The sequence below is a fragment of the Canis lupus genome, chromosome 37 (genome assembly GCF_003254725.2).
Source record: "Canis lupus dingo isolate Sandy chromosome 37, ASM325472v2, whole genome shotgun sequence".
Lineage (NCBI taxonomy): Eukaryota > Metazoa > Chordata > Mammalia > Carnivora > Canidae > Canis > Canis lupus.
In genome coordinates, this window is record NC_064279.1 from 29,884,124 (window position 1) to 29,911,012 (window position 26,889).

Genomic DNA, 26,889 nt, shown 5'->3' on the forward strand with positions numbered 1-26,889 from the left:
GCCCCCGGCTCTGTTTTTCTTTTTCAATATTCCCCTGGCTATTCAGGGTCTTTTCTAATTCCACACAAATCTTAAGATTATTTGTTCCAATTCTCTGAAGAAAGTCCCTTGCACCTAAAGGAACTGGAGAAAGAACAGCAAATAAAACCTACACCAAGCAGCAGAAGAAAGTTAATAAAGATTCAAGCAGAACTCAATGAAATAGAGACCAGAAGAACTGTAGAACAGATCAACAAAACCAGGAGCTGGTTCTTTGAAAGAATTAATAAGATAGATAAACCATTAGCCAGCCTTATTAAAAACAAAAGAGAAAGACTCTAATTAGTAAAATCATGAATGAAAAAGGAGAGATCACCACCAATACCGAGGAAATACAAACAATTTTAAAAGCATATTATGAGCAGCTATATGCCAATAAATTAGGCAATATAGAAGAAATGGACGCGTTCCTGGAAAACCACAGACTACCAAAACTGAAGAGGAAGACATAGAAAACCTGAACAGGCCAATAACCAGGGAGGAAATTGAAGCAGTCATCAAAAACTTTCCAAGACACAGAAGTCCAGGGCCAGATGGCTTCCCAGGGGAATTCTATCAAATGTTTAAAGGAGAAACAATACCTATTCTACCAAAACTGTTCTGAAAGATAGAAAGAGATGGAGTATTTCCAAACTCAATTTATGAGGCCAGCATCACCTTAATTCCAAAACCAGACAAAGACCCCGCCAAAAAGGAGAATTATAGACCAATATCCCTGAAGAATACAGATGCAGAAATTCTCAACAAGATACTAGCCGATAGGATCCAACAGTACATTAAGAAGATTATTCACCATGACCAAGTGGGATTTATCCCCGGGATGCAAGGCTGGTTCAACACTTGTAACACAATCAATGTGATAGATCATATCAGCAAGAGAAAAAACAAGAACCATATGATACTCTCAATAGATGCAGAGAAAGCATTTGACAAAATACAGCATCCATTCCTGATCAAAACTCTTCAGAGTGTAGGGATAGAGGGAACATTCCTCAGCATCTTAAAAGCCATCTACAAAAAGCCCACAGCAAATATCATTGTCAATGGGGAAACACTGGGAGCCTTTCCCCTAAGATCAGGAACGAGACAGGGATGTCCACTCTCGCCACTGCAATTCACCATAGTATTAGAAGTCCTAGCCTCAGCAATCAGGCAACAAAAAGAAATAAAGGGCATTCAAATTGGCAAAGAAGAAGTCAAACTCTCCCTCTTCACAGATGACATGATACTATACATAGAAAACCCAAAAGACTCCACCCTAAGATTGCTAGAACTCATACAGCAATTTGGTAGCAGTGGCAGGATACAAAATCAATGCCTAGAAATCAGTGGCATTTCTATACACTAACAATGAGACTGAAGAAAGAGAAATTAAGGAGTCAATCCCATTTACAATTGCATCCAAAAGCGTAAAATACCTAGGAATAAACCTAACCAAACAGGTAAGGATCTATACCCTAAAAACTACAGAACACTTGTGAAAGAAATTGAGGAAGACACAGAGAGATATTCCATGCTCATGGATTGGAAGAATTAACATTGTGAAAATATCAGTGCTACCCAGGGCAATTTGCATATTTAATGCAATCACTATCAAAATACCATGTTTTGTTTTGTTTTGTTTTAAGAAACAGAGCCTGCTAGGAAGATGAGGCTCCCACTCCCATGCTAAAAGCTAGCCTTTGCATTGAGCATCAGTAGCTTCAGGGCACCCACCCTAGCAGATTTGTTAGCTTCCCGAAGAATGGCACGGAGTCTTGCTCACAGCTGAATATTCAGTACTTACCACAGGGCCTAGAACATAGAACAACATTCTTTTAATGCTCGAAATATGATTGAAGGAACGATGCGTAGTCAACACTTAGTGCTTACTGAGTGCCAGAAACATTTAAACTGTTCACTCTGTCCTTGCAGAAAGCTTACGGGGCAGCCCGATAGAGCTATTAATTCCACTTGTCAGATCAGGAAACTTAACACATGTAGTAAGCAACAGGCCTGTGTTTTAACCAGCCAGGCCTGGTACAAGCATCCACGCCCTGCACCGTGGTTATGCACTGCATGAGCTCCGGGACACCGACACTTGAGTGATGACTAGACACACATGTCCTGGACATGGACATGGCCTGGGGCAAGGAGTTTATTTCTGCTGAAAAACAAGTTCCTAAATAGTGCTGGTATTCATTTGCTTAATCCGTCTGTGCCTCATTTCTCTTTCTTTGATTGCCTCACATATCCTAACTCACCAGTCTCTCCTACCTCTAAAATCCCATATGTCCCATATTTTAGATGTTCCATTAATAGCTTATCCCATACTAAGAAACAGGAGTTGCAAACCCAAATGTTCCCTTCGAACAGGTAAAGGAATTCTGAAAACCACTGTCAACCATCAGTGGCCTCTCCCACCGAATGGCATCTAAATGTAACTAGTTACTTTTCAGAGAGGTGGCCAAACAAAATTGTTCAGGGGGCTGCATTAGGAGCCGGCACTTTTCAGCTGAGGTGGTCTAAGAGAACTCTGGAGAGAGCCTCCATGGTCTCAGAGGAAATCCCTGCAATAAAACGAGAAGATAAAGCAAGAGACTCTTGAAGATGAATCCAGTGGGGCGGCCCAGCTACTGCAGTCGAAACCTGTGATGCTCAGCTGTTGATCTTTCGCTGCATTTTTTGTTTCTCAAAACTGTCACACCTTAACCGCTCTTCTTACCGATCTTTCTTTTATCAATGTTATTTCACCTTTTATAAAAGTGTGTATTTAACAACAACAAAAAAATTGGTTTCTTTGTTTTAAGAAATGCAAAAGATTCAAAGGTAAAAGAATAAACTTTCCATGAACTTTATCAATCACTATGGAATCTATTAATATTAATGGAGTCAGAGTTTCCCCTTGACAATGAAAACATCTGTCAACTTCTTAAATCTTGTTCTTTCTTTGAAAGTCAGGTGCTCCACAGGCAACCCCCCAAGGAAATTTCCTGACTATAAAACAATAAGGGAGCCATCCAAGAGAAGACAGGACACTTTCTGCATTTGAACTGGACCAGCCTTGCATAGGTCCAAAGGAGATGGACAGTGACCAGTAAAAAAGAAAAACAATAATTAGCAAGAAAGAAAAATACACTAGAAATAAACTAAAAGTTGTAGCTTTGTGAAAATAGGCTCACCAAAATATGCAAGTAAGAAGTTAAAATGTATCTGTACATTTAAGAAAGAAGGGGAGTGAAGAAGGGAGGAGAGGGGTGAGGAGGGAAGAGAAAGGGAAGGGATGGGAAGAAAAGAAAATTTTAAAAATGATGCTTCACACCCAGACCTCACACCCAGCTCCGTTTGGGGAATTTTCTTTTTTTCATTTTTATACCTCATGTCATCTAAAGACACATGACTTGGAATACTTTTGTTTCTGAAATGCTATTTTTAAAGAAAAGTAACTGCTAAAAGTGTTATTACAGATTTCTTTAAAATAGATTTCAGAGAATCTCTTCTAGTAGTTCGTATTTATTCATCTTGGTTTTCTACACCTACATTTATACAGTTGTTCAATGAAAAAAAAATGATTACTTTGAGATAAAGCTCTGAATCATCAAGGAAAGATTTAATTTGAATGATTACACTGTTTTAAAACTAAGGCAGAAAAGCAGGCACACACTTTTATCCACATGAACTTGAGAAAGATTTTTGTAGTAAATTCAAGTCTAGTAAACAGATTACTGCATGCTCTGGGTGTCCCAGTTAATAGAGATCTTAAAATAAGCCAAACTGAAAGTAATAATTAAGACTTGCATTCATATCTGAAATTTAAGAAACAAAACAAAGGATCATAGAGGAAGAGAGGGAAAAATAAAATAAGATGGAATCAGAGATGGAGACAAACCCTAAGAGACTCTTGGCCATAGGAAACAGACTGAGGGACACTGGAGGGGACAGGGGTGGGGAGACGGGGTCACTGGGTGACGGGCATGAAGGAGGGCACGTGGTGGGATGAGCTCGAGGTGTTATATCAGACTGATGATATAACACTGACCTCTGCCTCTGATACTAATGATACAGGATATATTAATTAATTGAATTTAAATAAAATAGAATTTTAAAAAATAAAGAGAACTGGAAGAGGAGGAAAAGAGAAAAAAGGACTTGATCCACTTTCTGTGACTATGAACAAGAGGCCACACGGGAAAGGGTGCGGGCTTATATTTTTCTTTGGGGAAATAGCCACAGGCCAGGGACCGACAGCACAGATTGGTGGGGGGAGCGGTGGGGGGAGAGGAGGCCCCAACACAAAAGCTGTATAGTTATCTTTTTTGGACTCGGGAGCTGGGAAGAGGGAAGGAAGGTCTAGAGGTAGAAAAGTGTCTAGACAGAGTGGAGAAAAGTGTTCTGAAGCTCTGACCCCTCTCGGGGAGCCCTTCGAAAGACAGTGCCGAGGCAGGGGATGCGGATCTGCCTAAAAGCAGGCCTTAGTCCTGGACGAGCTCCCTTCAGGGGTTGCAGCGCCTGGCTGTGTTTGCACCGAGGGTCGAGGGTGGTGTGAGGAGGGCCACCCCCCCACACCCCACCCCTCCACGCCCCCCGCACACACCCACACCGCAGAGGCCACCCAGGTAAGACCTTTGTGGAGCCAGCGGTCGGGCCAAACCATCACGTGTGGGACTTGGGGCCAAGCTGGGCCCTGCAGGGGGGTCAGCCCAGAAATGCCACGTCTGGGCTCCCGCTGGGACCACGGGCCGAGATGTAGAGAGGACGGACGGGATCCCCCGTCTGGGTTATGGAGGAGAAGGACAGGCCTGGGGGGACGGGCCACCACAGGCGGGAACACGGGCAGAGCCCGCGCCCCGACCCTGGCCTTTTTTTAAGGCAGAAGGGGGCTCTCTGGAATTCTTGACCAGCTTCATCATTTAAAAAGTAGATCCTGCTTGGCTCCTGGGCCTGCCCTGAATTAGAACCTGAGAGACAGAGACAGACACAGAGACAAACACAGAGAGAGAGACAGAGAGGAAGGGAGGGAGGGAGGGAGAGAGAGAGACTAGAGGGAGAGGGAGGGAGGGAGGTAAGGACCGGCTGGCCTCCCGTCGCCCACCCACATCCAGCAGGGGCCGCAGAGTTCAGTCTTGGGGTGGGACAGAGTTGTCCCCTCTGCCCAGGGAAAGGCTGTGCCCCACCGGAGGAGGAGCAGCTCACATTTCGGAAAAGAAACCAAAACTACCTCTGAGCCATTCGGCCTCCAGGCCACCTTCCGAGCAGGCAGAGCAGGAGAGGTGACACCGAGCTCATCCCAATAATGTCCAGGTGTACAAGCTCTTCGACAGATTCCCATGAGACACTCCGGAGGAATCATCCATCTTCTGGTCCAATTAGACACGAAGCAGCGAAGCCAGAGGCGCAGATGTGGAGGGTGTTGCGGGGATGAGAAGGCCCGTGGCTGCAAGATCCACCTGCATGAATGGGGGGGGGGTGGTGGTAACAAACACGAACCCACGTGGGGAACGACGGCATCACTTGGGGTTCCTGTGGGGTGCATTCCCTCTCTCTCTATCCTTCTCTCAATTCTTCTCTTGCTTTGAATTCTACGTTTCCCCTTTTGTTGACCAGGACATAGCCAAATGTTTGAGGCAGAGAAACAGAACACTTCCCAGGTCACCAGGGAGTGTTGCGAGTGGGGAAAACATTAACTGCAGTAACTCAATTATGTTCAACAACTTGTGTTCCTTTGGAAAAACAACAAAACAAACAAAACAAAAAGCATTGCTTTCTGTTACACAGAATATTAGGATTGCAATTATGTAAGAACCAAAGTGTGTAGGTGGAAAAATCCCTCGTGGGTATTTTAACAACGTATTAACCAGTGTTGTCTTTGGAGGATGAGATTTCAAGAGAGGCTTCCCCAGGTAATGGTGCCAGGGGAACACATACCTCTGTTGGGGGGACCCAGGGATTCTATGACTTAGACCAGTTTTTGCACTAATTTCTCTGCTCGGGGTCCTGAACAAAGAGGGAAGTAATATCAGGCTGCGCCTATGGCACAGACTTTCCATTCGGTACTGGACAGCCTGTATCCTTGTCACTTAGCCAGTCTGATGGGTCAAGATCTTCTGTCCTTTTTTCATGGATAGATTTAGACATGGTACTACTTTCAAGTCTTGTCTTCTGTTCCCCAGTGGGCAGCAAATCCCAAGCCCCAGCCCTTTGGGCTCCTCTCCAAGGCTGATATCATGTCTGGGAAATCAGTGTCTCTCTTTGGTCTTGAGTTCTCTTTCTCTCTATCTCTTTGTTTCTCCCTCTCCCCACCCTTGTTCAGCTTTTCCAGGCATCATTGACAAATAAAATTATGATGTATTTAGGATACACAACATAATAATCGGATCAGCAGTGTATGAGGGTTTTCTATTCTCCACAGTCTTGCCAGCTTTTGTTATTTCTTGTCTTTTTCATAATAAATGTCCTACCTGGTATGAGACAGTATCTTGTGGTTTTGATTTGCCTGTCCCCGTGGTGAGTGATGTTGAGCACCTTTTCATGGAACTGTTGGCCATCTGTATGTCTTCTTTGGGAAAATATCTATTCAGATCCATTGCCCATTTTTAAACTAGGTTACTTGTTTCTTTGCTATTGAGTTATTTGACTTCTTTGTATATTTTGGATCATAATCCTTTATCATATGTGTGCTTCATGAATATTTTCTCCCAATCCATAGTTTGCCTTTTCCTTTTGTTCATGGTTTACTTTGTTGCGCAGTTTTTAGTTTGATGTCATCTCACTGGTTCATTTTTGCTATTTTTGACCTCTGCCTTTGGTTTTGGTGTCAATTCAAGAAAAATCATTACTGAGACCAGTATCAAGATTATCCCCTCTATACTTTTCTAAAAGTTTCAAGGTTCCAGATCTTGAGTTCAAGTCCTTAATTCATTTTGAGTCAATTTTTACGGATGGTATCAAGTTAAATAAGATCATAAAGGTAGAAGCTCTACTTGGATAGGATGGGGTCCATGTAAGAGATTCCAGACAACTCACTGTCCCTCCTCCCACCTCCTGCACACACTGAGGAAAGACCACGTGAGGACATAGCAAGAGGCAGCCATTTGCAAGCCGGAAACACAAGCTCTCATCAGGAACCAAATTGACTCATACCTTGAACTTGAACTTCACAGACCAGAATTGTGAGAAAACAAGTATCTGTTGTTTAAGTCACCCAGTCTATGATATTTGGTTTTGGCGGACCAAGCAGACAAAGACAATTTGTTTTTACCTATTTTTCTATTTCTTAAATTTTCTTCACCACCTTCTGTAGAGGTTCTTAGTCCTGTTCATTCCTGCTAATTTTTGATCACAGGTTCTTCTATCTGCATACATTCCCTTGCTAAGTAGCCATACTCCTAAGAAGAAGAACTCACTATAAACTTGTTCAACAGGAGTAGCTTAACATGAGTACATTCTGGGCCCTTTATGGCTAAATTACTGAATTTCTTGGTGGTTAAGCAGACAGGCAAGGTCACTGGGCGGATAGCTTAAATAGGAGGGCTCTGAGGACACATGGGATATGAATATCCTTGGAATAAAAAATTGAAAGGTGATTTAAGAAGAAGAAAACCAAAAAGTCTTCACGATGTTAAGAAAGATTCCAAGTCTGTCCAAAAGAGTGTTCTGAATGCTCCTGACTATGGAAAATTACCAGGTCTACTTATCCATCTTGCAAATCAGAGAAACCCAGAGGAAGAAACAGGGCGTGAGACGTGCCAATTATAAGGAGGCAGCCAAACAGCCGTGGGAAGATAGAAAAGGCTGCTCTGTGTCACACGGTGCAGTTACAGGATCGCGTCAGAAACAGCACAGCTTCCCTCTGAACTCAGCATTCCTAGCCTCACCTAACTTATGAATAAAACATTGGGCACTATTTTCAGAAGAAGCACCTGTTACAACAATGGCATCAGTGAAAGGGATGGGGAAGGCGGGGACGGTCGGCCAGTGAACGCATGAGCGCCGGCACACCAGCTTCTCCATCAAAAGTAAATGCCCCACACAAAAATATTCCGCTTCACAGCAACTACTCTGTTTTGTAGCTTCTGTGAATCAAGCTTGGGTTATTAAATGCACAAGAATAGACAACAGTGTGCCTTGCTAATTACCGTCTCCTCCGGTTGGCATGGAGCCTGGGTGGGAAAAAAACACAATTTGCAGCTCCCTAATAAAAGCGCATCTCCTACAAATGTTCTCTGAAATATACCATTTTCATCTTTATTTCTCAAACATATTTTTTAAAAATGCCAAGATACTCTTGCCTCTCCCCCTTCTGTTGACAGGAGCCCATATTAATTCCTTTGGAGATACTCACAGTTGCTGAACAAGGAAGCCAAATAGATCCTAAAAATGACAACATTAGGAAAATCCCAAAGACTGAGTAAGTCCAGTTCTTCCCCTCTCTCTAGTTTCTCCCTTTTTCTTCCTCGGCTGCTCCTCTAGACATTATTTCTTTGCCTTCTTTGTGATTTGCAGGCCGAGAGCCCTCCACTTTCTCTATGAGTCACCCCCTCCTGTCACCATTTCCATCCTTCTCTGTTTTAAACTGGAGGGTCAGTCATCTCAAGCAGGATTTAACCAATATCCCCAGTGCCTTTTTGACCATCCTCTTTCCAGTATATAGGTTGGGTGCTTTTGGATTCATATAGCAAAGCACCTACTCAAAGTGACATAAGCAATGGGGTGATTCCGCCACGTAACAAGAAGACCACTAGTTCCACCTTGTTGCCAAGGGCCAAGTTCCATCTTTCAACTCTACATCGTGATATGTCACCTTGTCCTTGGACTAGTTCACTGTCACCTACAGACAGGACAGCCTCCCAAGTTGGAAAAGAGACCATTTCTTCCTTCTATCTCTTCTTAGAAGCAAGAAGACATTTCCCCATCTGTAGAATCCCCCTCATTGCCTGGAATCGTATCATACGCTCAGGTCCTCGTGCCAATCAGTCAGTGGTAAGAAGACCATTACGGTTGGCTGAGATGAATCACGGCCAGCCTCCCTAGATGGCGGATGGGCCAGCGTCCCTTGAGGAACATGTCTAATCTGAGGAGAGTGGTGACCGAAACAAAAACAAGGTGCTGTCAGGAAGGGAGAAGGGAGAAGGGTGGTGAGTGTGAAGTAAGCAATCATGTTTAGTGCAGCCCTAGCATCCACCTTTTCTTCAGCCTGACCAGTAGGTTCTGCTGGCACATGTGAGGGATGCTCACTAATGACAATTTGATAATTAGGACCCTAATACCTTTTGACAGTTCATCTCATTATGTTTTCCCAGAGGGCAAGGGATATTTTAGGCTTCTACGTTGCTCCATCCCGACACTCACATCTTCCCTCGCTCCCTGAAAATCACAGGGCAATTGGTGATATCAGACAAGAGCTCTGTGAATTTTCTAAATCAACGCTACAAACATCTGACCCAAGCTGTTTTTTCTTCCTTCTTGTGATGATGGGGAAAAAATTGTTCCTCATCCTAAATGCAGTAAATCCATTTATCTCTATTATGAGTCCTGTCCCTTCTTTCTCTTCCAGGGTCCTCCTCCCAGTAGGCCCTCTCTCTATTCTACTTTCAACCTCTCCTTTACTGTCAATTTAACCCTAATAAAATACCTGATTCTATCAGCCTGTTTAGTTAACCCTAGATAAGAAAAAAATTTAAGAAAAAAATACCTTCTTTACCCTATATCCTCACCCCTTTCATGCTACCTCTGTTCTCCCCCTTCGTAGGCAGACTTCTTGAAGGACTAGTGTCCTGTCTCTTCTTTCTTGCTTCCACTTACACCCCAGACCATGAACTCTGGCATTTACTCCCTTGGCTCACTGAAGGACTCTGTGCTCACTAATGACCTCCTCATCACTTAATTCAGGTCGCCTTTCAATTTGTCTCCTCCCCGATCTCTTGGCAGCACTGGGTGCTCTACTGTTCACTCCTTCCTCAACAAAACATTCTGCTTTTGTATCTCATGGCACCACCTGATTCTCAGGTTTTCATTCACCTTCTGCCCATCCACTTCGAAGCCACAATGTTCATCCTATAACATTACCCTGAGCAATTCTTACACCCGCTTTCTCCCTTGCCCTGCCTTGCTTTACCCCAACTTCCAGTATATATGAAGCTTTTGTTTCTTGAATATACCATGCTTGTTATGGCCTCCTTGACTTGTCTGACACTCTTCCCCCTCCTCAGCCCCTGTCTCATGCTGACTCTTAATTCCACATTCCCTATAGTCCCATGTCCTCTGGATGTCCTCCCTCAGCCCAACCCTTGCACATACAGACACGCAGTAACTGAGATGGTCCTGCCACTTGCTGCAGGCACACCACCTGCTACTGCTTCTTTTGTAGTGCTTGGATCATCGATCTTCCTCACTAGGCAACATTAGTGAGAGTAAAGTCCGTGCTCACCCTTCACCTTTTCTTTAATTTTTATCCTGCCTCCCTTCCATCCCTCAAATCCACATACTCAATTCCCCTTTCTTGGTCCTACCCAAGCACTTCTTAGAAATGTTCCTTTCATCAGATCTGACTTCCTTTTCATTCCCAAAGCATGTGGCACTAACATCATTAAGGATCTTTTTACAAACAGTTTCCAGGTCCTGTTTGTAAAATGGGAACCTCCAGGAAGTTCTATTTTTAACATATCCCAAGTGATGTTGACGATCACCTGGTGTGGAGAATCCCTAATCTATATAATCCTGGGAAGTCCTGGCTTCTATAGGGGCGTTTCTATATGTAAAATCGCTCAATCACACTGACTAATCTCAAGTGATATATAAATGAATTAGTATGATACCCTTCTAGATTCCCAGGGAATCTAGAACAACATTGTACCTTATTCTAATCAAAGCCACTGTCTCCCAAAGCCCCTGTAAGATTTGAATTAAATGGAGAGATTTTTGGAAAGATTGGTGAGAGATATTCCACTCAACATTTATCTGAGCAACTCCAATTTCTTCATTTCTGAGTAAGTCAATCAGAAGCAGAGATACACCAAGTGTGGGGTTTGAGGCCTAGGGAAGAGAACTGTATGTGTGCAAGCGGGCGTGCTGTAAGGTAAAAAGGCCAGAAGAAGTAAAGAAAAAGAAAAAAAAAACAGCAATTGAACACAGAAGTGATATTTGGGCTGAGCCTTGAAAAGTTGGTAATATTTAACATGTGGATGGACACTGAGATGCCTCGGTAATTGAGCATCTGCCTTTGGCTCAGGTCAGGATCCCAAGGTCCTGGGCTCAAGTTCTGCATCAGGCTTCTCCCTCTACCTGTGTCTCTGTCTCTCTGTCTCTCTGTCTCTCTCGAATAAATAAAAATAAAATAAAATCTTTGAAAATACATATTTAACATATGGATTGGGACAAAAAGTATTCCAGGCAATTAGAAGGACATGAGCAAAGATCCGGGCAGTAGATGAGCACATTCCAAGAAGAGGAAGGGAGAAGGGCCTGACTGTGATGTCAAGCTGGAACATGGAGAGAGTGTAAGTGAGATGAAGTGGAAAATATGACAGATGAGAATGAGACTAAGTATTTAGATGGAGTTAGATCAAGGTTGGCCTAGAATTCTGAACCAAGGATTTAATTATACAAATATAATGGGGCAACATTAAAGTTTGGTGTTTGGGGGCAGCCTGGGTGGCTCAGCAGTTAAGCACCATCTTCAGCCCAGGGCGTGATCCTGGAGACCCGGGATCGAGTCCCACTTTGGACTCCCTGCATGGGGCCTGCTTCTCCCTCTGCCCTCTCTCTCTCTGTCTCTGTGCCTCTCATGAATAAATAAATAAAATCTTAAAAAAAAAAAGTTTGGTGTTTGGGAAGGGGAGGGGTAGGTGAAGGACTATCATAATTAGATATCCTTTTACTGGAGAAAACATGCTGAGTACCAACGCTGTACAGAACTATTCTAGGTGTTGGGTGTATAGTGGTAAATAAGACAAAATGCCTGTTACATTACCACGTGTATCAAGTAAGTCTAGTTTGAAAGAGGTAAAAACTAGGATTACTTAGTAGATCATTGGTAGTCTTACCTACCAAGTAGTCAAGGTCTGAGTTAGGGCTGGGAGAACAGCTAGAAAAATGAGATAAGGATTGGTATTTTAAGAATTCTTAGAAAGGGTTCCAATCAGTCAAAACCAAATTGTTCAATGTTTCCTTAAATGTGATGTTTGAATTGATTACTATAGAATTTAACTATCGGCTTTCTGAGCCAGAGAATATTATTCTAAGGGGTAATAGACATAGTAACGAGGTTATAAAATGAGTCAAGTTTTTGAATAAAGACAAAAATATATAACTTTCACTTTCTCTTTGGAAGTTAGAGTTCTTTTTCATTTTTTAGGCTGCTCTAATGGGTGTGTACTAAAGCACCTAGGAATAAAAATGCTTATTGTAGCCTACTTTTTACACTATATAGGTGATTTTTGCAATTAACAATGAAAGAATTTCCTTCATTATTATATTCTCTAATCCTTAGAGTGACATCACACATACCTACACAAAATATGAAATATGGGTCATTTTTAAAGATCTAACTTTAAGTAGAGATGTTGGTCACTTGTAACTGAATCATTCTAACAAATCTGATCACTACTCTGCTACTAATATCTGCCTCAATCTCTGGAGAAAATTAGTCATGAACCTGAATAACCTGACTTGAGCATACTTTTAATTAACACGTTTTAAATGCTTGAGCCAAAATGCAAATGCAGAAGTGTGCAAGATTTCCTAGATATAAGTGAGAAGGATAAGGACTATCACAAAAACCCTGTGTATGTCTGGTTTCAGACCCAGATATATATCCAACATGGAATCAATCTATGCTGACTAGTTAGTAGGTACATACATTGCCCTGGGCTAGCCTCTCATTCATTAATGTCTCTGCGATGAGCAGAGAGGCTAGTGACTCTCCATGAAGTCTTCACTTCAGCTCAGCACGTGTCTGCTGACTGTTTCCTCTGCTCAAGCACAGGAACATACCTTCTCAACCCTTTTAGTAACAAAATCCATTGTGGGTTTGATGAAAAGTTTCAGCTACTCTCTTAAAGAAAATTAGCATGACTCAACAGTATTCCCAACACTCTCCTAATTAACATTTTCCCCAAGCAAGCTGGTTAAGAATGGGGGCATACCTGTTTGAGCACAAGATAACCCAACACTTTCTAACCACTCCTTCCAAAGTACTGGAGCTTAATAATATGGTCTTACAAGAGAGATCCTCTAGTATTCCCAGAACACTGTGAGCAAATCCCAGAGAAAAATCTGGATTTTTCAGACAGATACGACTATCTAGGCAGAATGATAGTATGAGGTAGGTACTATTTTGTTCCCATGATATTGATGAGGAATCTGATCCTAGGAGAGTTATATATCTATCCTAAGGTCACAACTTGCTTACTTTATACAAGATGTGACACCTTGAACACGTCATGTAGCCCCTTTATCTTTACATGCACACATTGTATATAAAAAAAAATGTGATAGAAAAAAAATGTGCTAGAGTCTCAACTAAATAAAGGACTAAAGAAGTCTTCACAGGGAAGTCAACAGCCCTCTCCCTGTCATTCAAGACAGTGCAGAAGATTCCAAGACCTATGGGAGGGAAGAATACAATCTGGAAAGGACATTCCACCAATCTTCCCTTTGGTCTCTGAAAGACCTCAGCAGCCCCCATCCCTGTTACTGTACGACTGGCTGAGGTTGGCTCAGAATTCTTGGCTGTAAGTGCTATAGAGCCATATTTCTTTAAGGATTTTTTTTTATTTTTTATTTTTTTATTTTTATTTATTTATGATAGTCACACAGAGAGAGAGAGAGAGAGAGAGAGGCAGAGACATAGGCAGAGGGAGAAGCAGGCTCCATGCACCGAGAGCCCGACGTGGGATTCGATCCCGGGTCTCCAGGATCGCGGCCTGGGCCAAAGGCAGGCACCAAACTGCTGCGCCACCCAGGGATCCCCATATTTCTTTAAAACAGAGAGTTGCATGGCTTTGAAGAGAGATGCAATCAAACCTCTGATGAACAAAGGAAGACTTGCTTGCATTGCTAGGGACCCTGGAGAACAAACATAATTAATTTGCATATTGATTGGATGAGCACAACTCCACCAAATGGGAAGGGGGAAAAAAACTCCCAAAGAGGAAGAAAACCATTTTTTTTTTTTAATCATCAAAACTCAATGTGTGACTTTGGTAAATGCTAACAGATTCAGGAGACGCAAGAATCACAGGCAACATACTCAAAGGAGCGGGCACCGGGGGTGGTCAGACCACCAGAAGAGTATCACAGAGCTGCTATAAAGGACTGCAACCATGGTGGGGTTCAACACGAAAGGGAACTTACTAGGCTTGTTTTGTGGCCCGAAGATAAGTAGATCTCTGCTGCTGTCACCAGAATCTTAGAGTTTATATAGATGCCTTAGCTGAGCTCAGTCAAGTATATCGAACAGATGGCCTGTGTCCAGCTCTTGTGTCAACCAGCCTTCACGTCCTCTTGATGACCTCCTCCATCATGGACTCTCCAAGACACTCCCCTTTGAGACCAAGGGCACAAACCTGTCTTTGGCATTTCTATCAACCTCCTTGTGTAGCCTTGTGTTTGCCCATGTTTGATTCTGTGGCTATCTGCCCCAATTCCCTGTGAGCTCCTTCACAGCCAAGACTTGCTTTAGAAATGTTCGATTTCTCAGTGTATGCGTAACATATTGCTTCTCACACAGTATGAGCTCAACAACCGTTAATGGATTATGGAGCCAATTTTTATTAAGAATACATCATTTATTAGAAGAAGTGAATGAACTTAGTCCATATTTTCCTCATGACTGAGACAAGGACCACAAGAGAGACTCAGGGAATTTGTGTTTTAAGAAATAAAGGAAATTTGGGGGTTCCATTTCTAACATTTAAATTTGGAAATGTGACTGTATCCAAAGGTGGCTCACAGCATAAATCCAAATGTAGCCCATGAATTAAGGTGCTAAAATCCTCACCTGAAACTGCAGTGAAATTAGAATTTGTTTCTTTAAAAGTGGCTGGAATAATTGAAAAGCTGCGTAAGACAAATGTGATGCAGTCAGGAAATAAGAGCCTTAAAACTGCCTTATTAACCACCACTGAATTTTAAATAGTTTAAACATTAACTCTTTGCTGCAGGGGGTCTCAAACGCAAGAGATCTTGTAATGCTAATTGCTAAAATACTCCTAATTTGTTTCTAAGGGTTTGAAACAGCTCTTAATTGCTGCTCTATCTTTGATCAGAGCAAAGGAAAAAAATCATTAATGTTAAATTCATTCAGCATTCCCTGTGCCCAACAAAGGGCATATATGTTAGTTGATTTCAACTATAACCAAAAATTGAAAACTGGACAGTTGGCAGAGATTTTAGTTGCCAGCAAATGTAAAGATTCAGTTGTCTCTTCCAACTCTAACTCTTAGAGAATAAGGTTCTCAGTCTGGTATCTCCTTATCACTGAGTTTAATTTTGCAGAAGTTACAAGGCTGTAACTTTTACTCACCTGAGTAGTGAAAATTATTTCAAGACCATTATATATTTTCATTTCAGTACCTAAGCTATGTTCATTCGCATCACTTAAAACGATACAAATAGCAAACAGAATACCATGGGATTACCCAAAAATTTTCCCAAAATAAAAGCAGTATGAGTTTCACCAAAAACTATTGATTACTTTTACAATTCTTCATTTTAGGTCAGGAAAATATTTTTTTTTAATTTTTATTTATTTATGATAGTCACACACAGAGAGAGAGAGAGGCAGAGACATAGGCAGAGGGAGAAGCAGGCTCCATGCACCGGGAGCCTGACATGGGATTCAATCCTGGGTCTCCAGGATCGCGCCCTGGGCCAAAGGCAGGCACCAAACCGCTGCGCCACCCAGGGATCCCAGGAAAATATTTTTGAAATATATTCAGACTAACATCAGAAAAAAAATAATTTACATAAGTAAAAATTAATGGGGAAAATGCTAGCAAAGACTGTATATTAGATTATAGCACAAATCCAGTAGAAGCCAGAACAGCTATAAGAAAAATAAGGGCAAAAAGAGGAAAACAGTTAGCAGTGAATACTAAAAGGAGTTCTTCTAGTTCTGTTTGTGGAGGCCGAGAAAAATTAAGGCCATCCCACCTAAAGTTTAGCATTAGCACAAATACAGCCATCTTAGGGTCCCTGTGAATAAGAGCTGAACTTTCCGGGAAAAACTGCAGAATGTCCTCAGTGTCCTCGGCAGGTAATCCCATATCAGAAAGACAACAGAGCCCACGCCCATGGTAGAAAGTCTCATATTAGAATGAGAACAGAGCTCAGTGCCCTTGAAAGCCCCACATCAGAATGTAAACAGAACTTGGAGAAATTCTTGCACCCCTTCTGAAAATCCCCTAGACCAGCCTATAAAAAAACCCAGCTGTAACCCACTTCGAGGCCCAAGTCCCTGCTCCGCTGTGTCGGGTACACTTGGACCCAAGCTCGAGCTTGCTAATAAACCCTCGTGCACTTGCATCGGCGTCGGCTCCTCGGTGGTTTCTCGGATTCGCAATCTTGGGCACAACACTGTTCTTTTAGTTTTAAAAGGATTCCACACTTCTCTGAAAACACAATAATTGCACTCAATCTCAACAAGTACCGATAGAGGATGAAGACATTTGTAACAGACTACTGGTTGTCCCTCCAGCATTCGTCCTCCAATTCTGTCTTGCAGAGCATCCACCCTCTTCTGTGTATATGCTCAAGGAAAATGGCCCAATCCCCAGAGGAGGGCAAATCTAGATCAATCTTAGCCTTCCATAGCAATCCCGTTCCCTTAGCTGGTGATTCTTTTATGGGTGGGCATACGTTCATCAGTTGATCAAGCAAAGACAGTTCCTCTTCTTTCCTTGGAAACTGTCGCGTCAGGACCTCGCGCATGGAACTGTAGTGGCCATCCTGCAACATGGGGGTGGAGAAGCTTGAAGACAGCTGAATAGGCCAACAAAAAAGACCCAAATCCTGAATGACAGGGTGGAGCTCCTCAGTTAGCAAACCCTAAGGTTATCCTGCCTCAGATTCTCTGTTCTATGAGATGTTAAATTTCCTGTAACTGCTTACGTTATCTGGTCTTGAAATTGTCTGTTTCTGGCAGCTGGACACCTACTAAGTGATACGATATATTAGCAAGGCTGTGAACTACCCCAAGACCCTGTCAGGCTGCTCAGCTCAATCAAAATGAGACTCTTAGACTTCCACTTGCCTGAAAAACTGTGAAGTCTTCCGAGCTCCTCTATGTGCCAATTACAAATAAGATAAAAAAAGAACTCTCAGAACTGAAGAGGCTTTGAGGGATGTGAGAGGGGAGCTGGCCTCCCCCACGTGTCTGAGTGTCCCTCTTTCCCAGAGCTTCTTCCAGCTTTTCCTGTCTTCTGTTTTGACTTCTGAGCATTTCCTGTACTTGGAACACGCACCTACAGCTCCGCCACTTACCAGCTTTGTAATTCTGGGGAAACTAGATCATTTTTCTTGGCATTGGCTTTCTCATTTATAAAATGGGAGAAACAGTAGTACCTAACTTACGAAGTTATTAAGCATATTGAATCTGGTAATACATGGAAAAGTACTTCTCAGAATAATGCTTGGTACCTCATGTGAACTATTATCATTATCATTATTAATTCAAATTTCCCCTTGACTAGGATGGCATTGTTTACCTCCATATGAGCAATAAGGAATACGATAAGAATGGACAGGTATTCCTTGGTCTTCAAAGTTTGTGCTATGCCACTTTGCTTTTGTGAAAGATTTATGTTAGGATCTGTTTTTGCTAATCAAAAGAAACCCAAAAAAGAATGTTTGCTTTTATGAAAAAAAAAAAAAAACAAAAAGCAAAACCAGCATTCAGCATCTGTTTCAGAGAACAGTTATAGAGACAGCACATACTCAGAACAGAATGGCCCTGCCATTCTTTGTCCCCAGAAACTGTACCCAGCATCGCAGCATCAGTCCGCCAGAGCTTTGAACTGTGTCTTTGAGCATCCATGTTTTATTTCAATTTATTTTGTGTATCTGTTAGCAAGATGTGTCCTAAGGTATCAGGAAAGCTTAAGAGAGGGTATTTTGGGGGTCTGAGAATGCTCAAAGTTTTTTCCATATATTGATGGTAAGTGCTTCTTCACTTCATGCCATTTCTACTTATGAAAGTTTTCATAGAAAAGCTCTCCTTTTGGATAATGACAAAATTCTGTATTCATCCTGAACCAAGACAGATTATTATCATTATACAAATAATGCATTTTTATTTATTTAATATATTTTAAAGTGTTCAAATAGCTATGCTCACTCTATATACTATGAAAATACTCACAGGAGCATATATTAGAGACAGTAGGCAGAAAAATATAATTTGAAAAAATGTCTTAAGCATTTTCCCAACTGGGTTGAGACTAATGCCACAGTCACACACACACACACACACATACACACACACATGCACGCATGCATACATGCATGCAATATTTCTGTGGCCAAATAAGGAGGAAACACATTAGGTTAAACAGCATTAAACAGCTTCATAATCAGGTTTGCAGATTCAGTAAACTAAACTTGTATTTGTAGCAGCACATTCATCTGTTTTGTTTAGTCACTATTGAATTCAAAACAAAGTAAATAATGGAGTATTGGAATCTACAGTCAATTAATATATCTTAAAATATCCATACTTCTTGGACAAAATTTTAAATCAATGTCATTAAGCCAACCCTTCAATTGTCAGGTTAGTAAAAGTTCAGGGAATTTAGATGCATAGATCTTTTACGCATATGGGAACTTTCCAAATCCATTTTAAGAGGTAAAATATATTTTATTTGGAGCCCATGAGAGTCTAGAATTTTTGGTTGATATTTGAGGTAATTTAGTAGACCCCAGAATATTACCCTATATATAAAATTGCCATAAAATTGACTAAAGGTTTAGGCCACAGTGATATAAATAAATTATTAAAGAATAAATAAATGAAAAAGGAACCAATCTTCCTTACAGAAGAATTCCAAATAATACATGAAGCTACACCCTCCTCCCCCTGCAGAAAGTGGAACTTAATTTCCCTTTCCTTGAGTGTAGACTGGTCTTAATGACTCACTTCAAAAGAATGGAGTATATCAAAAGGAAAAAATAGTAAATTGACAGTGGATAAACTGGCAGGAACCACTAAAACCACATGGTTGGGAGTAAAATCCCAAGTCCTAAATCCCATGATATCACGTAGCCTATTACAATGCGATGAGAAGGATATTTCACCTCTGTTATATTCCTCTCAAAAACCCATAACACCAGGCTCATCGTGCGAAAAACAAGACAAACACAAATTGATGAACATTCTACAAAATGCATGATCCGTGTTCTTGCAAGCTGTCAAGGTTTAAATTGGCAGTTGGCTGTCAACTGCTTCTAATGAAATTAGAAGCAAGATAGAAATGGATGGAGATGGTGAAATGCAGCAAAATTCCCACTGGATTCTGAGCCAGGAAAAGGTGTTAGCGAAAAAATGAGTGGAAGCCAAAGAAAGTCAAGACTTTAGTTAATAGTATTATACCTCTTTTAATTTCTTGGTTTTATGACATGTTACTCTTAGACAGGATGCATGTGGATATAAAGCAATACACTGTACTTAGGGTTTGGAAAGAATGAAAGATAAATTGTAGAAAAAATAGGTAGTTATTAAAATTAAAAATTCAGTGCGCAGATTCAATGTCAGGCATAGCTAAAAGGAGTATTAATGAACTAGAATCAGAGCTGAGAAAATTAGCAATAAAAATAATAACAATAACAATGAAAAGACCAATACTATCTGACCGTATACTCTGTGCTAGTCACTGGAACTGCTAGCCCACTGGAGGTGGGCGGGGGATGGGATAACTAGGTGACGGGCATTAAGGAGAGCACGTGATGTGATAAGCACTGAGTGTTAAATGCTATTGATGAATTATTGAAAACTACATCTGAAACTAATGATGTACTATCTATTGGCAAATTGAATTTAAATTAAAAGAAAAGAAGAACTTGGGTAAATGATACCCCAGAATCCCCTGTGATATGTTTGCCATATTTCTGTAAATCTAAAATTAGCCCAAAATAAGAAATTTATTTTAAAAAATTGAGCAGGGACAGCACAAACCTAGCTTAACTGCCCAGAAGCTGACCATATAAAGTCCTATTAATATCCCCATTTCATAGATGAGAAATCAGAGGAAAAACAGATTATGTAAATTATCTAAGGTTATTAAAGGAATAAAAGTAAGAGAATCTAAATTGGAATGTAGGTAACTTGACTCGAGTTCTAACTTTTAATTTTTCCTTAAATTATTTAGAATTTCTTTTCTATACATCTTTTCCTCTTTTTTAATCTTAAAGTTTACAATACTCAGGCTTATGGATTTGGGTAGTTCAAATAGACAGCTTTTCTGGCCACAACTATTGTTACTGCTCATAGTCTAAAATTTTACTTTTGGATCATAATACATCTCGAATTTATATTTGTATATTCCTCGATTAAGCTAAAACTATTACATCTGCTATCCCACCCACCTGGATCCTTGTGCTGCTTTCCTCAAAGAATATCTGTAAGAATTAAAAAACTTAGCCACAAAGCAGTTCCAGTGACTTGCACAGAGTATGCAATCAGATAGTATTGGTCTTTTCATTGTTATTGCTATTATTTTTATTGCTAATTTTCTCAGCTCTGATTCTCGTTCATTAATACTCCTTTTAGCTATGCCTACTCTGACATTGAATCTGCGCACTGAATTTTTAATTTTAATAACTGCCTGTTTTTTCTACAATTTATCTTTCATTCTTTCCAAACCCTGACTATGTACAATGTATTGCTTTATACCCACATGCATTTTATACTTATTGTTTTTCTCTCTAAATCACTTTAAATACGTGTCATAGTTTGTCTCATTTTCTAGTCTTTCCAGTCCCTGTAGGAGATATCTTTATCCTCTCTCTTTTATTTTTTGCCATCTAATAAAAAAAATAGAGTGTTTTTGCATGATTTCTGATTTTTATTTTGCCCTCATTTAAGAAACACTTGTTTTTCTCTGTAGTGTCAGGGTTATTGAAATGTACCTATGGGGAACTTTTCATCTTATTTCTACTTCTTGTCCCAGTGGAATCTCTGCTCTGAATCTAACTTTTACTGTTAATCTTTTATCCTGAGATTTCTTCAACACAAAGGTAATTAAAATTCAGAATCTAAATCTATGAGATCATAGGTTTTACATTTCAAGGGAGGCTTATCTTTTCCCCACTCTGATCTATACCTCAGATAAGCTTTCTTGTGGCCTTCCAGAGTGAATACATGGCTTGTTTTTTTCAAAGTTCTACTTTCCTTAGAACCATACCCATCCAGACTTAAGCAGGAGCTTCAGTTTCAGTATTTAATCCATACCCACTCGAGATACTGTCTCCTCCAACTGTGTCCTTCTTTCTCAACCTTGATCTGGATATTTGGGGGTTTTGTGCCTCCACATGAATTTTAGAATTTTTTTCTTTGTCTTAAAAAAAAAAGTATTGGGGGATCCCTGGGTGGTGCAGCGGTTTAGCACCTGCCTTTGGCCCAGGGCGCGATCCTGGAGACCGGGGATCGAATCCCACATCGGGCTCCCGGTGCATGGAGCCTGCTTCTCTCTCTGCCTGTGTCTCTGCCTCTCTCTCTCTCTCTGTGTGTGTGACTATCATAAATAAATAAAAAAAAAAAAAAATTAAAAAAAAAAGTATTGGGATTTTGATAGAGATTGTCTTAAATCTGTAAAGTAATTAATTAAAATTGTATGGTACTGGAATAAAGATAGACATATAGAGAAATAGAACAGTATACAAAGCCTAGAATAAAACCCCACACATACAGTCAACTAATCTTCAACAAGGGTGTCAAGAGTACACAAAGGGAAAATATAGTTTCTTTAACAAATGGTACTGGGAAAACTGGATATCCAGGTGAAATTGGACCCATGTTTTACACCATACACAGAAAATGAACTCAAAATGTGTTAAAGAGTTAAACATAAGACCTAGAACTATAAAATGTCTATGAGAACAAACAAACAAACATCGGGAAGATCTTCTTGGCCCGTGATCTCTTAGATATGACCCTAAAAGCACAGTCAACAAAAGCAAAACTAAACAAGTGAGAGTATATCAAATTATAAAACTCTGCACAGCAAAGGAAACAATCAACAGTGTCTAACGGCAATTTACAGAATGGGAGAAAATATTTACAAACTATCTGATAAGTGGTTAATATCCAAAATATTTAATAAACTCCTACAACTCAATATAAATTGAGTTTATATAATATAAATATATTAATAGCAAAAAATAAAATAGCAAAATATAATAATAGCAAAAAATAAAATAAAAGTAATAATCCAATTAAAGAGTTTATATAATATAAATATATTAATAGCAAAAAATAAAATAGCAAAATATAATAATAGCAAAAAATAAAATAAAAGTAATAATCCAATTAAAGATAGGCAAAGGGGGCACCTGGGTGGCTCAATCCATGAAGCATTTCCAACTCTTGACCTCAGCTCAGATCTTGTTCTCAGGGCTGTGAGTTCAAACCCTGTTGGGTTCCATGGTGGACAAGAGGCCTACTAAAAAAAAAAAAAAAAGAGGAAGAAGAAAAAGAAAAAAAGGAAGAGAGAAAGAAAGAAAGAAGAAAGAAAGAAAGAAAAAAGAAAGAAAGAAAGAAAGAAAGAAAGAAAGAAAGAAAGAAAGAAAGAAGAAAGAAAGAGAGAGAGAAGAAAGAAAGAAAGAAAGAAAGAAAGAAAGAAAGAAGGAAAGAAAGAAAGAAAGAGAGAGAAAGAAAGAAAGAAAGAAAGAGAGAGAAAGAAAGAAAGAAAGAAAGAAAGAAAGAAAGAAAGAAAGAAAAATAGGCAAGGGACCTGAATGCATGTTTCTCCAAAGAGGGCATATGATGGCCAACAGATGTAAAAATTGCTCAACATCACTAATCATTAGGGAAATGCAGTTTAAAATCACAGTGAGATATCACCTCACACCTTAATAGGTGTGACTACTACTTAATAGAATGACTACTACTACTTAATAGAATGACTACTACACAAAAAAAAACAAGATATAAATGTTGATGGAGAAATTGGAATACTTATACACTGTCTCAGGGATATGAAATGGTGCAGCTGCAGTGGAAAACAATGTGGAAGTTCCTCAAAAAATTAAACATAGAATTACCGTATGATCCAGCAATCCCACTTCTGGATATATATCAAAAAAGAAACCAGACTCTGGAAGAGATATCTTCATTCTCATGTTCGTGGTAGCATCACTCCCAATAGCCAAAATATAGAAACAATCTAAGTGTCCCTCAATGGATAAATGGTTAAAGAAAATGTGGTGTGTGCATGCAGTGGAATATTATTTGGCCTTAAGAAAGGACATCCTGCCATTTGCAACAACATAGATGAACCCAAAAGACATTATGTTAAGTGAAATAAGCACCATGAAAGGGCGAATACTGTATGATCTCACTCACACGGCAAGTCTAAAATAGTAAAATTCATAGAAGTAGAGGGTGGAAAGGTGTTGCCAGTGGTTGTCGGGAGAGAAAATGGGGAGTTGTTTTCAATGGGTTGTGCAAGATGAATGCATTCTAGAGACCTGCTAGAGACCTAGCATAGTGCCGGTGGTTAACAATAGTGTATTGTGCACTTAAAAAAATTAATAGAGTAGAGCTCATGTTAGTGTTCTTAGCACAAAACAAAAAATAAAAACAAAAACAGGTAAGCATGAGAAAATTTCTGAATGTGATGAATGCGTTTACTACTTTATACTGATGGTTTCATGGGTATATGGACATGTCAAAATTCATCAAATTGTATACGTTAAATACATGTGGTTTTTTGTTTAACAATTAGATCTCAATAAAGCAGTTTAAAAATTAAATGGAAAAATGGAATTAAAGTGCAGCAAAAAAAAGAAGAAAAGAAAAGAAGAAAAGAAAAATGAAAAGAAAAGAAAAGAAAAGAAAAGAAAAGAAAAGAAAAGAAAAGAAAAGAAAAGAAAAGAAAAAAAAGCACTGTCCTCTGTCTCTGCATAGCCTATCCCATGACCAGGACTAGTCATACCTACCAGGTGGCTTCTATGCTGTGGTGATCAACATTCTCTACAATTCTAGTGTACATGAAATTCTGTTTTTCCTCTGGTAAAGTTAGCCATTGTGATGGTTAGTTAATGCAACATGTCAACTGGCTAGCCATGGTACTCAGATGTTTGGTCAAACACGACTTCAGATGTCACTGTAAAAGTTTTTTTTTTTTTAAGATGAGATTGACTTTTAAATCAGTGGACTTTATAACTTGACCAGAAAAGAGCAGAGACAGTATACAGAAACAGTGACTTTACAGGTAATATAAAAGGACTAAATTCATATCTTTCAAAAGTTATTCTGAATGTAAATGGGCTAAATGCCCCAATCAAAAGACACAGGGTATCAGATTGTATAAAAAAGCAAGACTCATCAATATGCTGTCTGTAAGAGACTCATTTGAGACCCAAAGACACTTCCAGATTGAAAGTAAGGGGGTGGAAAATAATTTATCATGCTAATGGACATCAAAAGAAAGGGGGGGTGGCAATCTTTATGTCAGACAAATTAGATTTTAAACCAAAGACTGTAATAAGAGATGAAGAAGGACATTATGTCATAATTAAAGGGCCTATCCAACAAGATCTAACAATTATAAATATTTATGCCCCTAACGTGGGAACAGCCTGTTGCATAAGCCAATTAATAACAAAATTAAAGAAACACATCGATAATAATATAACAATAGTAGGAAATTTTAACACCCCACTGACTGCAATGGACAGATTATCTAAGCAGAAGATTAACAAGAAAACATGGGCTTTGAATGACACCCTGGACCAGATGGACTTCATAGATATAAAGCATTCCATCCTAAAGCAACAGAATACACCTTCTTCTCAAGTGGACATATAACATTCTCCAGAATAGATCACATCCTGGATCACAAATCAGGTCTCAATCAGTACCAAAAGATCGGGATCATTCTCTGCATACTTTCAGACCACAGTGCTTTGAAACTGGAACTCAATCACAAGAGCAAATTTGGAAAGAACTCAAATACATGGAGACTAAAGAGCATCCTACTAAAAAATGAATGGATCAACCAGGAAATTGAAAGAAAAATTTTAAAATTCATGAAAACAAATGAAAGTGAGACCACAACTGTTCAAAATCTTTGGGATGCAGCAGAGGCAGTCCTAAGAGGGAAGTATATAGCAATACAAGCCTTTCTCAAAAAAACAAGAAAGATCTCAAATATTACAACCTAACCTTACACCTAAAGGAGCTAGAGAAAACATCAGATAAACCTGAAACCCAGCAGGAGAAGAGAAATAATAAAGATAAAAGCAGAAATTGATGAAATAGAAACCAAAAGAACAGTAGGACAGATCAATGTAACTAAGAGCTGGTTCTTTGAAAGAATTAATAAGATTGATAAACCCTGGCCAGACATATCAAAAAGAAGAGAGAAAGGACTCAAATAAATAAAATCATGAATGAAAGAGGAGAGATCACAACCAACACCAAAGAAATACAATTATAAGAACATACTCTGAGCAACTATATGCCAACAAATTAGGCAATCTGGAAGATAGAGGTACATTCTCAGAGATGTATAAACTACCAAAAGTGAAATAAGAAGAAGTAGAAAAAAAAAAAAAAGAAGAAGTAGAAAATCTGAACAGACCTATAACCATTAAGTAAATTAAAAAGTAATCAAAAACCTCCCAACAAACAAGAGCTTAGGGCCAGGTGGCTTCCCAGGGGAATTCTATCACACATTTAAAGAAGAATTAGTAGTTATTCTTCTGAAGCTGTTTCAAAAGATAGAAATGGAAAGCAGTTCTTTCTATGAGGCCAACATTACATTGATCCCAAAACCAAAGACCCCACCAAAAAGGAGAATTACAGACCAACAACCCTGATGAACATAGATGCCAAAACTCTCACCAAAATACTACCCAGTAGGATCCAATAGTACATTAAAAGGATTATTCACCATGACCAAGTGGAATTTTTCCTGGAGTGCAAGAGTGGTTCAACATCTGCAAACCAATCAATGCGATACATCACATTAATAAAAGAAAGACAAGACCCATATGATCTTCTCAATAGATGCAGAAAAAGCATTTGATAAAGTACAGCATCCTTTCTTGATTAAAACTCTTCACGGCGTAGAGATAGAGGGAGCATACCTTGATATCATAAAAACCATATACGAAAAGCACATAGTGAATATCATTCTCAATGGGGAAAAGCTGAGAGCCTTTCCCCTAAGGTCAGGAACACAGTAGGGGTGTCCACTATGCTGCTGTTCAACATAGTACTAGAAATCCTAGCCTCAGCCATCAGAGAACAAAAAGAAATAAAAGGCATCCAAGTCAGCAAAAAAGAAGTCAAATTCTCACTCTTTGCAGGTAACATGATACTCTATATGGAAAACCCAAAAGATTTGACTCCAAAATTGCTAGAACTCATACAGGAATTCAGCAAAGTGGCAGGATATAAAATCGATGCACAGAAATCAGTTGCATTTCTATACACTAACAATGAGACGAAAGAAAGAGAAATTAAGGAGTTAATTCCATTTATAATTACACCCAAAACCATAAGATACCTGGGAATAAACCTAACCAAAGAGGCAAAAGATCTGTACTCAGAAAACTAGAACACTCATGAAAGAAATTGAGTAAACACAAAGAAATGGAAAAATATTCCCTGTTCATGGATTGGAAGAACAAATACTATTAAAATGTCTATGC

The 26,889-nt window shown here is 39.7% G+C and overlaps 2 long non-coding RNA genes across 3 annotated transcripts in view; both read right to left on the reverse strand.

Moving 5' to 3' along the window:
• Positions 1-2,928: 2,928 nt before the first annotated feature.
• Positions 2,929-8,699, reverse strand: LOC112656711 (uncharacterized). Of its 2 annotated transcripts, none has more exons than XR_003134608.3 (3): positions 8,360-8,699; positions 5,237-5,465; positions 2,929-3,081 (listed from the first exon to the last, which is right to left on the reverse strand). It is a non-coding gene; the product is annotated as an uncharacterized LOC112656711 (long non-coding RNA). The 2 variants fall into 2 exon arrangements; XR_003134607.3 differs by lacking the exon at positions 2,929-3,081 and adding an exon at positions 4,657-4,976.
• A 5,515-nt stretch (positions 8,700-14,214) lies between these two features.
• LOC112656598 (uncharacterized) overlaps positions 14,215-26,889 on the reverse strand; it is a 31,653-nt gene continuing 18,978 nt past the window's right edge. The window contains exon 4 of the long non-coding RNA XR_004812570.2: positions 14,215-16,965. This is a non-coding gene — a long non-coding RNA (uncharacterized LOC112656598). The remainder of the gene's footprint in view (positions 16,966-26,889) is intronic.